The sequence below is a fragment of the Anomaloglossus baeobatrachus genome, chromosome 3 (genome assembly GCF_048569485.1).
Source record: "Anomaloglossus baeobatrachus isolate aAnoBae1 chromosome 3, aAnoBae1.hap1, whole genome shotgun sequence".
NCBI classification, from domain to species: domain Eukaryota; kingdom Metazoa; phylum Chordata; class Amphibia; order Anura; family Aromobatidae; genus Anomaloglossus; species Anomaloglossus baeobatrachus.
In genome coordinates this window covers 572,390,435-572,404,911 of record NC_134355.1, presented here as the reverse complement: position 1 = coordinate 572,404,911, position 14,477 = coordinate 572,390,435, and the positions used below count along the sequence as shown (strand labels likewise).

General features: G+C 43.0%; 1 long non-coding RNA gene across 1 annotated transcript in view; it reads left to right on the top strand.

Annotated features, from left to right (window-relative positions):
- Window positions 1-8,681: 8,681 nt before the first annotated feature.
- Window positions 8,682-14,477, top strand: part of LOC142295582 (uncharacterized) — an 82,765-nt gene continuing 76,969 nt past the window's right edge. The window contains exon 1 of the long non-coding RNA XR_012751495.1: window positions 8,682-8,761. This is a non-coding gene — a long non-coding RNA (uncharacterized LOC142295582). The remainder of the gene's footprint in view (window positions 8,762-14,477) is intronic.

Sequence of the window (14,477 nt, the reverse complement as noted above, 5' to 3'; positions counted from 1 at the left end):
TTACACGCCCTGACAGAAGTTCTGTCGCTTATCCATGTTATGTAAATAAAAGATTATAACCTGACTTTAAATTCATCCATTGGTTTCATAAATTACTCTTTTGAAAGCTGAAACCCTTCCAAATTTGGTTTAGGTTATGAAAATAAAGTTGCTGCAAAGCTAAAATATTGATCATTTAATGAACACAGAAAGGTCAGATTTTGGCAAGACAAAAGTTTTGTCGCCCACAGAAACTAATGTGAAATTCCCTTCAAATGATTAACTTCTAATGCAAAGATATGTTGCATAACATTGGTGAATGAAGTTGTGGTGCTATTAGAGACATATTTAATATTTTGTGTGACTTCATTGAGCTTGAAGGACTGCATCCATGCGGTTCAACAATGATTCATACAATTTATTGATGAAGTCATCAGGAATAGCAAAGAATGCAGTCTTACATGCCTCCCAGAGTTCATCTAGATTCTTTGGTTTTGTCTTCAAAGCTTCCTCTTTCATTCTACCCCAAACATGCTCAATGATGTTCATGTTTGGTGACTGGGCTGGCCAGTCCTTGAGCACCTTGATCTTCTTTGACAGAAGGAACTTTGTTTTAGAGATGGATGTATGAGATGGAGAACCATCCTGCTGCAGAATTTGACCCCTTTTATGATTGGGAATGTAAGAGGTAGCTAATACTTCTTGATATTTTAGGCTATCGATATTGCCTTCCACCTTGCAAATGTTTTGCACACCCCCATACTGAATGTAACCCCAGACCATGATATTTCCATCACCAAACTTAACTGTTTTCTGGATCCATACGGGCTCCAGTAGGTCTCCTGCAGTATTTGCGGAGGCTGTGGTGTAATTCAACTGAAGATTCATCAGAGAAATCCACCTTCTGCCACTTTTCCCTTATGACGGTGGTGGACCCTATCATACAAGATTCTCTGTGCTGCTGCTGATCTGGATGGGTATTGCGCCATGGATCTACATGTCTGACATCACTCCTTTGGCCTCTGGATGAACCACCTTTGTGGGGAAACGTGTCGAGGCAGAGACAGATTTCATCCATCATAGATGGCTGCTGGTTCACTCTATTATTGAAGGGACTTGGACATCATAAGCTATGCGACTCTTAGACCCATATGGACTGCCTTGTCTTCAGTGATCTATATATCTATGCAATGTTTATTACTGCTTGAAGACTTACTTACGGTCCTAAAGATAAGTCCGGCTAATTATTGTCATACTAATTATATGTATGTCCCTTTATGTGAACCTGTACTCTATCCAGGGCCAGGGTTAATCAAGAATTGGCGCAAAACCTGAGACGAATTGATGTAATCCAGTATCACCTTCCACCAAACGGTATGGTATTTACCTGTTTTTTAATAATAAATATATTTTGTATGGGAAAAGGTTGCTTTGTTTACAATTGAAATATTCCCTAGACCTAGAGTCAATTATATGCATGCACTTTTCCAGCGTCCATCTGTTTAGCAGTCTGTGGGACTTGGCAAATGCCACACGGTTTTTTAACTGACTTTTGTTTAGTGTTGGCTTCTGGGCACTGATTCAAACATGGAGCCCATTTCAAGACAGAATCCTACAAACTGTTCTAGTTTACACAGGAACTTGAGGTGACCAGGCCTTTTGGAGCTCTGCTGCAGTGGAAGAGGGGCTGGCTTTGGATTTTCTAACCAACAAACGTTCCTCCTGAGTAGTTGTCTTGCGGGGTCTGCCGGACCTGGGTTTGTCAAAAACATCTACAGCCTCTTCAAATCTTTTTTTAATTCTTTGTTCTTGACACTGAGAAACATTAAAGGTGCCAGCCACCTCTGCAGTGGATCTGGTCTTCAGCCTCTTGATAATCAATTTTTGGCATGTTGTCAGAGGTCAAGTTGCAGTTCAAGTGAAGGTCTGGGGTGCTGGGTTTCTTTTTATACACACCCACTAATTAAGCGATCATTTAGTGAGCAAAGGTGAGGATGTAAACTAGGATTGGGTGCATTATATGACAAGATGACAAAACATTTGCCTTGCCAAAATCTGACTTTTCTGTGTTCATTAAATGATCAATATTTCAGCTTTGCATCATAACCTAAACCAAATTTGGGAGGGTTTCAGCTTTCAAAAGAGTAATTTATGAAACCAATGGATGAATTTAAAGTCAAGTTATAAGCTTTTATTTACATCACATGGATAAGCGACAGAACATCTGTCAGGGACTGTTCAACTACAACATCTACTGTAAGTATCACAGTACATAGCACTCTGTAGAATGACCTGACAAATTGATCTGTAATAGATCTGGTGACAGGCTGTCGTGTAACTGGAAGTACCCCAATGCAAAATCATTAACAGGGCCCCCAACTATCACAGGTCTTTAATAGTATTGTTATTCAACTGAATGTCCCAAATGTAAATTGTGTAACACCTCACTTTAAGATTTACCACATACCAGCAGATTTTGAAATACTATTGGATAAAACAATGATTCAATGCAAGACTTGAAAAAAGATTTAAAAAAATAGTTTTGGTCTTTATTGAACATACTAGAAGGTGGCCCGATTCTAGCGCATCGGGTATTCTAGAATATGTATGTAGTTTATTTATGAAGATTTAATATTTAAGGCTGGGCTTGCCTTACTTGGTAGACCATTCTTTTTTTATGAATTCGGCCATCGTGTTGTTGTCTGTTTACCCTGGATTGTGGAGATTCATTCACCCGACGTTGTCTGTGGGATTCCGCATCATGTTCCTGCCTAGCGCCAGTTTGTTGTGGTGTCTCCTGTTCCCGACATTGTCTGTGAGATTCCGCATCCTGAGCTTGTCTGGCGGCAGTTTGTTGAAGTGTCTCTTGCTCTCGACGTTGTCATTGCCTTGCTGCTGCTGCTGGTTTTCTGCCATCCTCAGTGGCGTATTTTCGCTTATGACCCATTGGACGACAGGAAGCATTAATCGTGATAGCGTACAGTAAAGAAGTATCTGTTCAGCGCAGTGAATGTGACTGAACTATGTTGCACTGTGACTGACAGAACGTATTCAATAAACGTGACAGAAGTATGTCTGTGACGCCCTGGCCAGGCCAGGTAGTCACCAAATAGGCCCCTGCACTACACCGTTCCCTCACAGGTGACATCAGCCAACCTTAAAACCCTAGTCACCCCCCTCAGGGCTGGATAGACTCACCAGGGGGCGGAACCAGGCGTTTGGAAGATGCCCACCAAGGAGTCTAGACAGCCCGGGGGTGGGAAAACAGTTCAGTGTAGATTCTGTTAGAGTTCAAGTTGGAGAGGAGTATGGGCTGGAGCTGTGTCCAGCTCCAGTAGAGGCGAATACCCAAATTGAACGGCGCCAGGGTAGGAGCCCTGGTGCCACTGGCTAGAAATCAGACGGCGATCTCTGTCTGCAGGAGTCGGGAAGACAGCTCGGCGGAACCGAGGTGGACCAGGACAGGGTTGTAGCCCGCCGGTACTGACCTGGGTAACCGACTCGGAAACCGGAGCACACGGGGGGTACTCGGACACTGAAGCTGGGACCAGAAGCGACTGGAATCAGCTAATTAACCGATTGAAGCCAGGACTAGAGGTCCTGTCCCACCCAAAGTTCCTATTAGAAGGCAACAGCCCACCGAGGGGGATACAAGACCACCGCCAAGGCTCAGAGATCCCACGGGCCAGCATCTGCGGGCAAGGGCTCCTTAGGCGACAACCAGCCAGGAGCAGACTCCTGAAGTTGCAAGCAAAAGCAGTCCACCGTTCTACAAAGGTGCAGGAGAAAGACAGAGACCACCAGCCGGCTGCGGGCACCAACCACCATCACCTTGGTTTACCAGAGACTCGTGTATTTCCTTCATAGTGTGTACACCAGCACCCTGCGGTCGCCCATCTCCCAGCACCACCAAACCCCAACGGGTCCCGGGGCCACCATCCCTGCCCAAGGATGGGTTAACAACTTGCTGCACATCTCCCCTGGATGCCCCGTAACTGCAGCAGTGGTGTCCAATATCACCACACACCGTGAGTGGCGTCACAAACCTATTAGGGCCAAGCCCATACATATACGTCCTACATCCACCACCCCCCCGACCCCTTTTCATTCGGAGTGTCCGCGGGATCCCCCGGGTCCGGAGACCCTCGAGCCACCCACCGGAAGGTCCGGACCCGAGCAGCGGCAGGCTGCTTGACGGGGGCGGCACATGTCACACTGTGACTGACAGAACGTGTTGAGTAAATGTGACTGAACTACGTGTCACTGTCACAGACAGAACCTGTCCAGTAAACGTGTCTGAATTACATCACACTTGTTTAGTAAACATGAGTGAACTATGCAGGGCCAGCGTCAGCACCCACCGCTGCCCACACACATCGTGCCATCATGCCGCAATCATTATTTTCCCCTGTATTTGCTAAATTTCCCCTCTCCCCTACACTTGCTCTCTAACACAGGTTCTGTGACAGTCTGTGTCACATTGCTAAGGCCTCAGTCGAGTATCTAAGGGGCCTACCCGAACCACTCCCTCAGAAACACCCACATCCAATCCAGAGGCAGCTGAGCAGAGAGGTGGGCATGACATGCCGAGGAGGAAATAGGAATCAGCCGCATCTCCCAGCCTGCAGGACCAGCGAGGAGAGGGAGAAAGTACTACAGAGTATGAAAAGAGAAGAAAGTGCTAGGTGAGTATAATCGTTTCTTTTTTTTAACTGTATGCTGGAGGCTGATGCTGGGGTGTATATAGAGGCCTTGGCTTGTGGGGTGTATATAAAGGCTGCTGGGGTGTATATAGAGGCTGCTGGGGTGTATATAGAGGCTTCAGTGTGCGGCGGTGTCTGTGTACGGAGGTGTCTATGTGCGGTGGTGTCTGTGTGCGACGAATCAGCGAAGCGTGGTTCAAATCCCGCGCCAATTTGTGGCCGGACTGCGCCTGTCGCTAATTGGTTGCGAGCAGCTGGCGCAACCAATCAGTGACGTGGGATTTCCATTATAGACAGAATTAGACAATTATATATAGATATATAGATAATAAAAATACAAAAATATATACATAAACCGGGACACCAAGTTCTAGAGGAGACACAATCTATACCTGATTTCCAAACTAGATCACTTCATTAATATGCATATGTCACATACTAGCATTATCCAAACAACAAAGGTTGGGGATGCACAGCAATAGTTAATATTTAATTTAATTATGTGAGGGTGCATAAGCCCAAAAGGAACAATGGAAAACGAAGAAAAAGCTTGGGCTAAAAAATGCACTCCACTCACTGGTATACAAAAATTTCAAACATGTTTATTTAGACAGAAAGATAAAAACATATTAAAAACAAGGTGCCATCCATCATATATACAGCATAAATAAAATAAGGTTGTCATGAGCAGAGTCCATATGGATCAATAAATATACAGTGGATATCAATATCAACAAAAAGCATAAACAGTCAAGGAAAATATCCACATATAGAAGCCCTAAATAAAGACAATAAGGCTGGAAATAATCTAATCTAAGTCACTGGGATCCAATAAGTAACAATAATTCATGGCAAATAACACCAAAGATTATTCAATATACAACCTGTATTAGGTACCCATACTGCCACAACCAAACGGACAGAAAATCCCATCATTATTCAAGGATAAATGCTGACATGATGTGAATGTTCATAAATCCCCACCCAACGCGTGTCGCTTGTAAAGACAAGCTTCAGCAGGGAAATAAGGAGAACACTGAAGTGTGACACACAAACATATACTTATATACATTTAAAACAATGTCTAAATAGGATACCGGTGTGCTGTCTTCAGCAGTGCAACTATTTTTTAATTGACCACGGTGGATATTATGAATCTACCTGAACAACCAACTGTGGGACACAATTTGAGCTCACGGGAGAAAAAGGCACTAAAGGAATTGAGTGAGAATAAAATGTTTGTCATCAAAGAAGCCGACAAGGGCGGAAATGTGGTCCTTTGGCCAACTGATATGTACCTTGATGAGGCCAAAAGACAACTCCTCGACTCACATTTCTATTCTAGATTGCCTTCAGATACAACTATGACCTTCCATACAAAATTCATGCGTCTACTGGACACGGCCTTGGAGATGGAATTACCAAAAAGGAAAGAGTATTTCTCTGGATACCAAAACCAACCATAGCAACATTTTATCTTCTTCTGAAGATACATAAAGATCAACAGAGACCACCGGGATGCCCGATCGTCTCAGGTATGGGAAGCCTTTGCGAAAAAGCAGGTGCATATATTGATTACTTTTTGCAATCATTCGTACAGAGACTCCCATCACACATTAGTGATACTACCCATTTCATTCAAAACGCCAGAAATTTACATCTTCCAGAGGGTACCCTAATTGTCACCTGTGATGTGGAGTCTCTGTATTCTAACATCTCGCACCAGGATGCCATCAAGGCGGTTGGCTACTTTTGGAACAACAGAGTAATTCGGATAGATTACATAATTCCTTTTTACTTGATCTTTTACAATTTGTACTCCATCATAACTATTTTGTTTTTGATGGGGTTTTCTACCGGCAGACATCAGGCGTGGCTATGGGGGCACGTTGTGCATCATCCGTAGAAAATTTGTTTCTTGGCTGGTGGGAGGCCACGGACGTCTATACTTCTTTCCAATACTCCAATAACATCTTGGGGTGGTACAGATTTATAGACGACGTGGCCTTCTTTTGGCGTGGGTCGGAACTAGATTGTAGGAATTTTTTTACTACATTAAATCATAATTCATGCAACATTTTTTTGACTTCCACGATTTCGTCAACAGGAGGAACTTTTCTGGATCTGACACTTGGGATCCAGGACGGACGGTTGCACACTAATCTTTTCTGGAAACCAACGGCAACTAATGGGCTACTCCATTTAAATAGCTTCCATCCACATCATCTGAGGACCGGGATCCCTGTTGGCCAGTTCCTGAGAGTCAGGCGGAACTGCACAACAGAGGAAGACTTTCAGGTACAAGCCCGTGGACTCACCAATCGCTTTATTCAGCGTGGGTATCCCAGAAAAACTCTTTCTAATGCGTTCATAAGGGCTAAAACAGAATCTCAATGCTCTCTTCTTTCTTCCAGAATACGTGTTGAGGATCCACGACCTAGACTAACTACTAATTATCATAATCAATGGAAGAGATTTGGAGAGATTATTGCGGATCATTGGAGAATTTTAAGAACAGATCCAAGAACATGGGATATTGTGAGTGAATGCCCCTTGATTTCGGCTAAAAGAGATCCTAATCTTAGTGATTGTTTGTTGAAAAGTCACTTCACTAGGCCTACACAAAGATTGGGACGTGGCAGAAATATCATAGGAAGTTTCCCCTGTGGTGATTGCAATGTGTGTCCCTATGTGCTACCCGTCCAGGATGTCTTCAATCATCCGACTGAGGGAAGTGGTCATCATTTAAAATCTTACATTAATTGTAAGACTGCTTGTGTCATCTATGCAATAATCTGTCCCTGCTCCAAAATCTATGTGGGGGAAACCACTCAAGAGCTCAGAAAATGAATGCAGAAGCACATATCCACCATCAACCTGGCCTCAAGTGATCTAATGAAAGGAAAAAAGCTTACTTCTATCGCTTCGCTTCACATTTTTTACTCCATCACCGGGTAGACCCAATGGGTTGAGGGTGGTGGGTTTGGAGCGGCTTCAGACCAATATTAGAGGCAGGGATGTCATCAAACGTCTGCTTCAATTAGAATCACGCTGGATATGGTGTTTGGATAGTGTTGCACCGATGGGTCTGAACGAAGAACTCCAGTTTACTGGTTTCTTGGGCTAGACCACTCGGTGCTTCTGCTCCTTTTGTCCTAAAATACTTTGTTCTTGTTTATTTTCAGGATTGAAATTCTAGCTCTGATACAGCACATTTTGAATTATTGTTGGATGAATGAAGTTCCCTCTGCAATCTTGAAGATCCATATGGTATATAAAAAGTTCTCTACTCACTTGTTGTAACAACTTTTGTGCCCTTGATCATGTATAGAAGAATATTGTTATCCATCACCAATGAAATATTGTAACTGATCACCTGTATACAAAACCTTTGACATATAATATGCTTTTGTCATACAGAAGCTAGTATCCAGGTGGAGTAATGATTGCCATCTCGTATAAAATACACATTTTCTATGCATGATAATTGTTATTGAAAAACATTACTGTATATATTTTCATATATGGATGGTATTGATAATCTAATTGGTACTACTGGGATCCTAATGTATAGTAAAATATAACAAAATATTTTTTGATATGAATGGAAAAATCTAAATCTATATTTGTTTCTGGGGTCTTGGGATATTTGTTAATATCCTTATTCAGGTTATGTATTTACACCCATGTGTCTAATTTATGTGGATATATGTGGAGATATGTTTTTCTAATGATTTTTGCAACTATGGTACCATTATATAATCCATTTCTATGGTACTTCTATATATCAGGATTTATATGTGCATACTTTTCCCTATCTTAGAACTATGGTTATACCGCATGCTTATTGATAATGCTGGGCGCCAGGGGCGTAACTACCGCGGTCGCAGGGGTCGCGATTGCGACCGGGCCCGCAGGTTAGGGGCCCGCCCTGCAGATCAGCAGCGGCTCCTGTCAGTGAGAGGAGCTGGGCTGTTCCTGCATTTTCAGTAGAAGCGGCCGGGCAGCGTGAGCTCTGCCCCCTCCAGTCTCTGCATGTGATTACACTGTGGTGCCGGCCTCTGCAGGAGACATATCAGGTGAGGGCAGCAGTGCGGTCTGACCGGCATGTTTGTGAGGCAGCACTCCGTACCTCTCAGTCCCAGCAGCTCAGGCATGGCAGTATAATATATACTCTGCCTCCCTTCCATCGCTCTGAGCAGTCACTGACAGCGTCCGATCGTTTATTTACTGATGTGCGACCATGTGGAGAGGGGTGAGCTGTATATATGGCAGGAAAGTTTATCTGACCTTCTTTACATTCTGTTATCTTACTGTAAAGCGTTCAGGTGCTGCTTTGGACACTGAGATTTGGTGGTGGCGGGAGGGAGGTGGGATGAGGCTAATCAGGTGATTGGGGCCAGCCCACAGAATCAGTCACAATGTGAGCAGTGGGGAAGTGTTTGCAGCAGTTTGATGAAAGCAGCACAGCCAGGTCCTGTATCTAAATCCAGCTAAATTACTGTGCACTGCTCAGCTACATACACAGAAGACCTTGTGCACACGTCGCTTTTTTCATGCGTTTTTCCTTGCTTTTTTAATTGATAAAAGCAAGGAAAAATGATCTCAGCAAAGTCTGAGAATCCTGACTTGCTGTGCCCACGCTGTTTCTTGCAGTTTTTGTTGCTGAAAAAAAGAAGCAGCGTGTCAGTTGTTTCTGTATTTTTCCTGCTTTTTCACCAATTGACTTCAATGGAGTCAGTGAAAAATGCAGGAAAAAACGCATGTGTATTTCCCACATTGAATTTGCGTGTGTTGACGTCACTGGGGCTCCCTGCAGCCATTTCCTCATCTCACAGTCTTTACTGCAGGACATTGCTTCTGGGAAGTCTGGTGATATCACAAGGTGAATCGAGTTCATGTCTACGGATCACCGTGGTGTCCTGCAGATCCACCGCCATGAACTCAGTTCACCTTGTGATGTCACCAGGGTTTCCTGCATCTAGGCCTTGTGGTCTTTACCACGGGACCTTGTTGCAGGGAACTCTGGTGACGTAGGTGCCCTGGTTTGGGGGGCGATCCATGCCTCAGTAAACCGGGGTCATCAGGGTGATGACCCAGGGTTGCCATGGCAGTGATCGGGTCCCTGTGATTGCACTACAGGGACCTGATCGCCAGGGAGGGTAAGCGATGCCTCTCCCTGCCTTCTGAATGCAGCAATTGCATTGATTGCAGCATTTAGAGGGTTCAACTGCCGAGAGCGGCGCGGGTACTCCTCCTGGCAGCGAGAGCCAGGACCTGGCGACCGCGGGGGTACAGCGCTTGAACCCCTATGATCGCCATGACTAAAAAACGCTCAAAAAGAGGTAGGTGAAAAAACACGCAATAAAAAATGCTCGGTTTTTTTCAGTTGCTTTTTTTCGTTCCAAACATGCGTTTTTATGTGCAGATTTTCTGCACATAAAAACGCAAAGTGGGCACATAGCCTGAAGTAGATTTGATGCAGTATGTCCTGGGAGGGTGCTTTATCTTTACAATACGTGAGCTGACTTCAGCAATCAATAGTTGGTGGATGGAGTGAGGAAAGCAGGTAGGGGAGTAACAATCACAAACGTAGAGATTGTTACCAGGCCCAAAGGTACAGGGCACACAGTGGCTGGCAGCTGACGTTCATACCATAACTGGGGGCAGCGCATGGTAGTATGGTCATGCTCTATAGCATGCACTCTGATGTCAGCTGCAGGCCACTCCGCACTCGCTACAGAGGACACTTGGTGATGTGGGAGCAGAGGCAAGATGAGTAGAATTTTTTTTAAATTATTTATATTTTTTTAATTATTCATTAGAGACAGTCCCAGACCATATATACCAGGATGGGGGACATATATACCAGGATGAGGAACATATACTATATATCAGGATGGGAGACATATTAGGATGGGCCCAGGATGTGCAACATTTTTACTAGGATCGGCCCAGGATTGGATAAATATATACCAGCATGGGGACATTATATACCATGTATACCAGGATGGGGAACATGTATACCAGGATGGGGACATATATACCAGTATGGGGGACATATGTACCAGGATTGGGAACATTACTGCATAATGAAGGGGGGGAAGGGGCAATTAATATGCCTTTATAGGATTTAGAACGCTACAGGTGCCCATTCATCTGACCAACGTCCGGAGGGGGGCCCAGGTCCAACTTTCGCACCGGGGCCCATCGCACTCTAGTTACGCCACTGCTGGGCGCTGTACACTTTACTTTTCCAAATAACAAAGTTACATATAGCAGACATCTGCACCAGTTATGTGGATGGGGGCTTTGTATCTAGCGCTTATTTGATTCATGTGAAAACATAGTATTGAAATAAAAGCGCATCAGCGATGTGTATGTGCGCTGTGTTCACAGCGCACATGTGATTGATGCATAGTAAAGTACTAAAATATGCGCATTAGCGATGTGAACGAGCATTGTGTTTACGGCGCCTGCTGCTTTAAGAACTGATATGCAAACTAAAGCATGCGCGTTGTGTTTTCAGTTTCATTACTAGATTAAAGCTCTAGCACTTGCGCAATTGCGACTTCCGGACGCGTGAAGGCTCAATGCAGGCTACGCCACATCGGTATCCTATTTAGACATTGTTTTAAATGTGTATATATATATAAGTATATGTTTGTGTGTCACACTTCAGTGTTCTCCTTATTTCCCTGATGAAGCTTGTCTTTACAAGCGACACACCAGAAGAAGGCCACGTCGTCTATAAATCTGTACAACACCAAGATGTTATTGGAGTATTGGACAGAAGTATAGACGTCCGTGGCCTCCCACCAGCCAAGAAACAAATTTGCTACGGACGGTGCACAACGTGCCCCCATAGCCATGCCTGATGTCTGCCGGTAGAAAACCCCATCAAAAACAAAATAGTTATGATGAAGTACAAATTGTAAAAGATAAAGTAAAAAGGAATCATGTAATCTATCCGAATTACTCTGTTGTTCCAAAAAGTAACCAACCGCCTTGATGGCATCCTGGTGTGAGATGTTCGAAAACAGAGACTCCACATCACAGGTGACAATTAGGGTACCCTCTGGAAGATGTAAATTTCTGGTGTGTTGAATGAAATGGATAGTATCCCTAATGTGTGATGGGAGCCGCTGTATGAATGATTGCAAAAAGTAATCAATATATGCACCTGCTTTTTCGCAAAGGCTTCCCATACCTGAGACAATCGGGCGTCTCGGTGGTCTCTGTTGATCTTTATGTATCTTCGGCAGAAGATAAAACGTAGCTACGGTTGGTTTTGGTATTCAGAGAAATTCTCTTTCCTTTTTGGTAATTATGCACATCTACAAGGCCGTGTCCAGTAGACGCATGAATTTTGTTTGGAAGGTCATAGTTGTATCTGAAGGCAATCTAGAATAGAAATGTGAGTTGAGGAGTTGTCTTTTGGCCTCATCAAGGTACATATCAGTTGGCCAAAGGACCACATTTCCGCCCTTGTCGGCTTCTTTGATGACAAACATTTTATTCTCACTCAATTCCTTAGTGCCTTTTTCTCCCGTGAGCTCAAATTGTGTCCCACAGTTGGTTGTTCAGGTAGATTCATAGTATTCACCTTGGTCATTTAAAAAAATAGTTGCACTGCTGACTACAGCACACCGGTATCCTATTTAGACATTGTTTTACATGTATATAAGTATATGTTTGTGTGTCACACTTCAATGTTCTCCTTATTTCCCTGATGAAGCTTGTCTTCACAAGCGACACGCGTTGGGTGGGGATTTATGAACATTCACATCATGTCAGCATTTATCCTTGAATAATGATGGGATTTTCTGTCCGTTTGGTTGTGGCAGTATGGGTACCTAATACAGGTTGTATATTGAATAATCTTTGGTGTTATTTGCTATGAATTATTGTTACTTATTGGATCCCAGTGACTTAGATTAGATTATTTCCAGCCTTATTGTCTTTATTTAGGGCTTCTATATGTGGATATTTCCTTGACTGTTTATGCCTTTTGTTGATATTCATATCCACGGTCTATTTATTGATCCATATGGACTCTGCTCATGACAACCTTATTTTATTTATGCTGTATATATGATGGATGGCACCTTGTTTTTAATATGTTTTTATCTTTCTGTCTAAATAAACATGTTTGAAGTTTTTGTATACCAGTGAGTGGAGTGCATTTTTTAGCCCAAGCTTTTTCTTCGCTTTACATACTAGCATTATAACCATACAAAATGCCTTTGCATGTCACCGCGCATAACCGGAAGATCCTTATGGAGGTTGGAGGCTGACATGCTATGTGCTGCAATAAGCTGTTACCATCTACAATCACTTTACCATCAACGTTCCCTTAGTAAACGAGCATTTCTATTGGCCAATGCACAGTATATCTTGGACAGTGTTGCCCACCCTGACACTCCCCTTGGAAGAAGCTGGGCGAAATGTGCGTTGCGGTGGAGGAACACTCTGCCTGGAGCTCACAACCTACATCCAGCACATATAAGGTAACCCCAATCAAAGATTAACTTTTATAATACTTGATTAAGGCTAAATGCAGGAGACAGTAGTATTTTTTGGCACCAGTGCACTTTATATTAAATCTATTTAAGACAGGGACTTTGCTCTGAACTTTATTATGATATAGTGTGCCCACAGTCTGGCTAATAGAGTACAGATGCTTAGGCTCTTAATCAATGTCATATATGTGAGGCACATTGTATTATGTTATATTATATAGCACTGGTTCACTTTATATCTGCTGTTATACTCAGGGGTATTTTTTGAACAGTCAGTACTTCTTGCTGTCCTTTAGCTATTTTCTAATAAGGCCAGTGATGCACTCTACATCTGTAGTTACGTGCAGTTGCACTTTGCAACAGTTTGTACCCCTTGCTGTTCCCATTTTATGTAAAAAGGCATTTTGTATGGTTATAATGCCACTATATGATATACAGTATGCATATTAATGAAGTGAGATAATTTGGAAACTAGGTATAGGCTGTAGCTCTTCTAGGAGTAGGTGTCCCTGTTGTGTATATATTTTTGTATTTGTATTATGTGTTCAATAAAGATAAAAAAAATTGAAAACAAATCAACGTCTTTTGCATTGAATCACTGTTTTATCCAGTAGTATGTCAAAATCTGCTGGTATGTGGTAAGTTTTTAATAGTATTGACCATCTCATTTGTACCAAATGGACCTTTTAGACCCTCTCACTAGGCTCCAAGACCCAGGCATGACTACAACCCCAGGCTGCACCCACTTTAGTTAAGCCCCTGGTGGCATTGTCTTTAAGGTTATCTTGCTTCTTAACGCCTCTGAAGATATATGGGCAGACTAGTTCAGAGCTGTGACAGCGTAAACTTATATTCTATGTTTTGTCAATTGGTGGGAACCCCAAACTTAGAATCCATGTTGATCTAACAAATATCATGTGTCCAATGGAAATTCCACAGTTTATATCCTGTTTTATGAGGGGATGAAATATTACTTGGATATGACATACGTATTTCTATTATCTATCATCAACAGAAAGAGGAGAAAGAGAACTGTGAGGACTGGAGAAACAAAATCTCGATGTTACTTTGTCCAGAGTGCACAATATAATCAAGAAGTTTACAACCTAAGGACCAGGGGGCATACACTGCGAATGGAAGAAAAGCGATTCCGGCAGCTAAATAAGAAAGAGTTCTTTCAGACTGTGGAATGCCCTACCACAAGAGGTAGTAATGGCAGAAACTATAACAGCTTTTAAAAAAGGGCTGGATGATTTTCTCAGTACACACAACA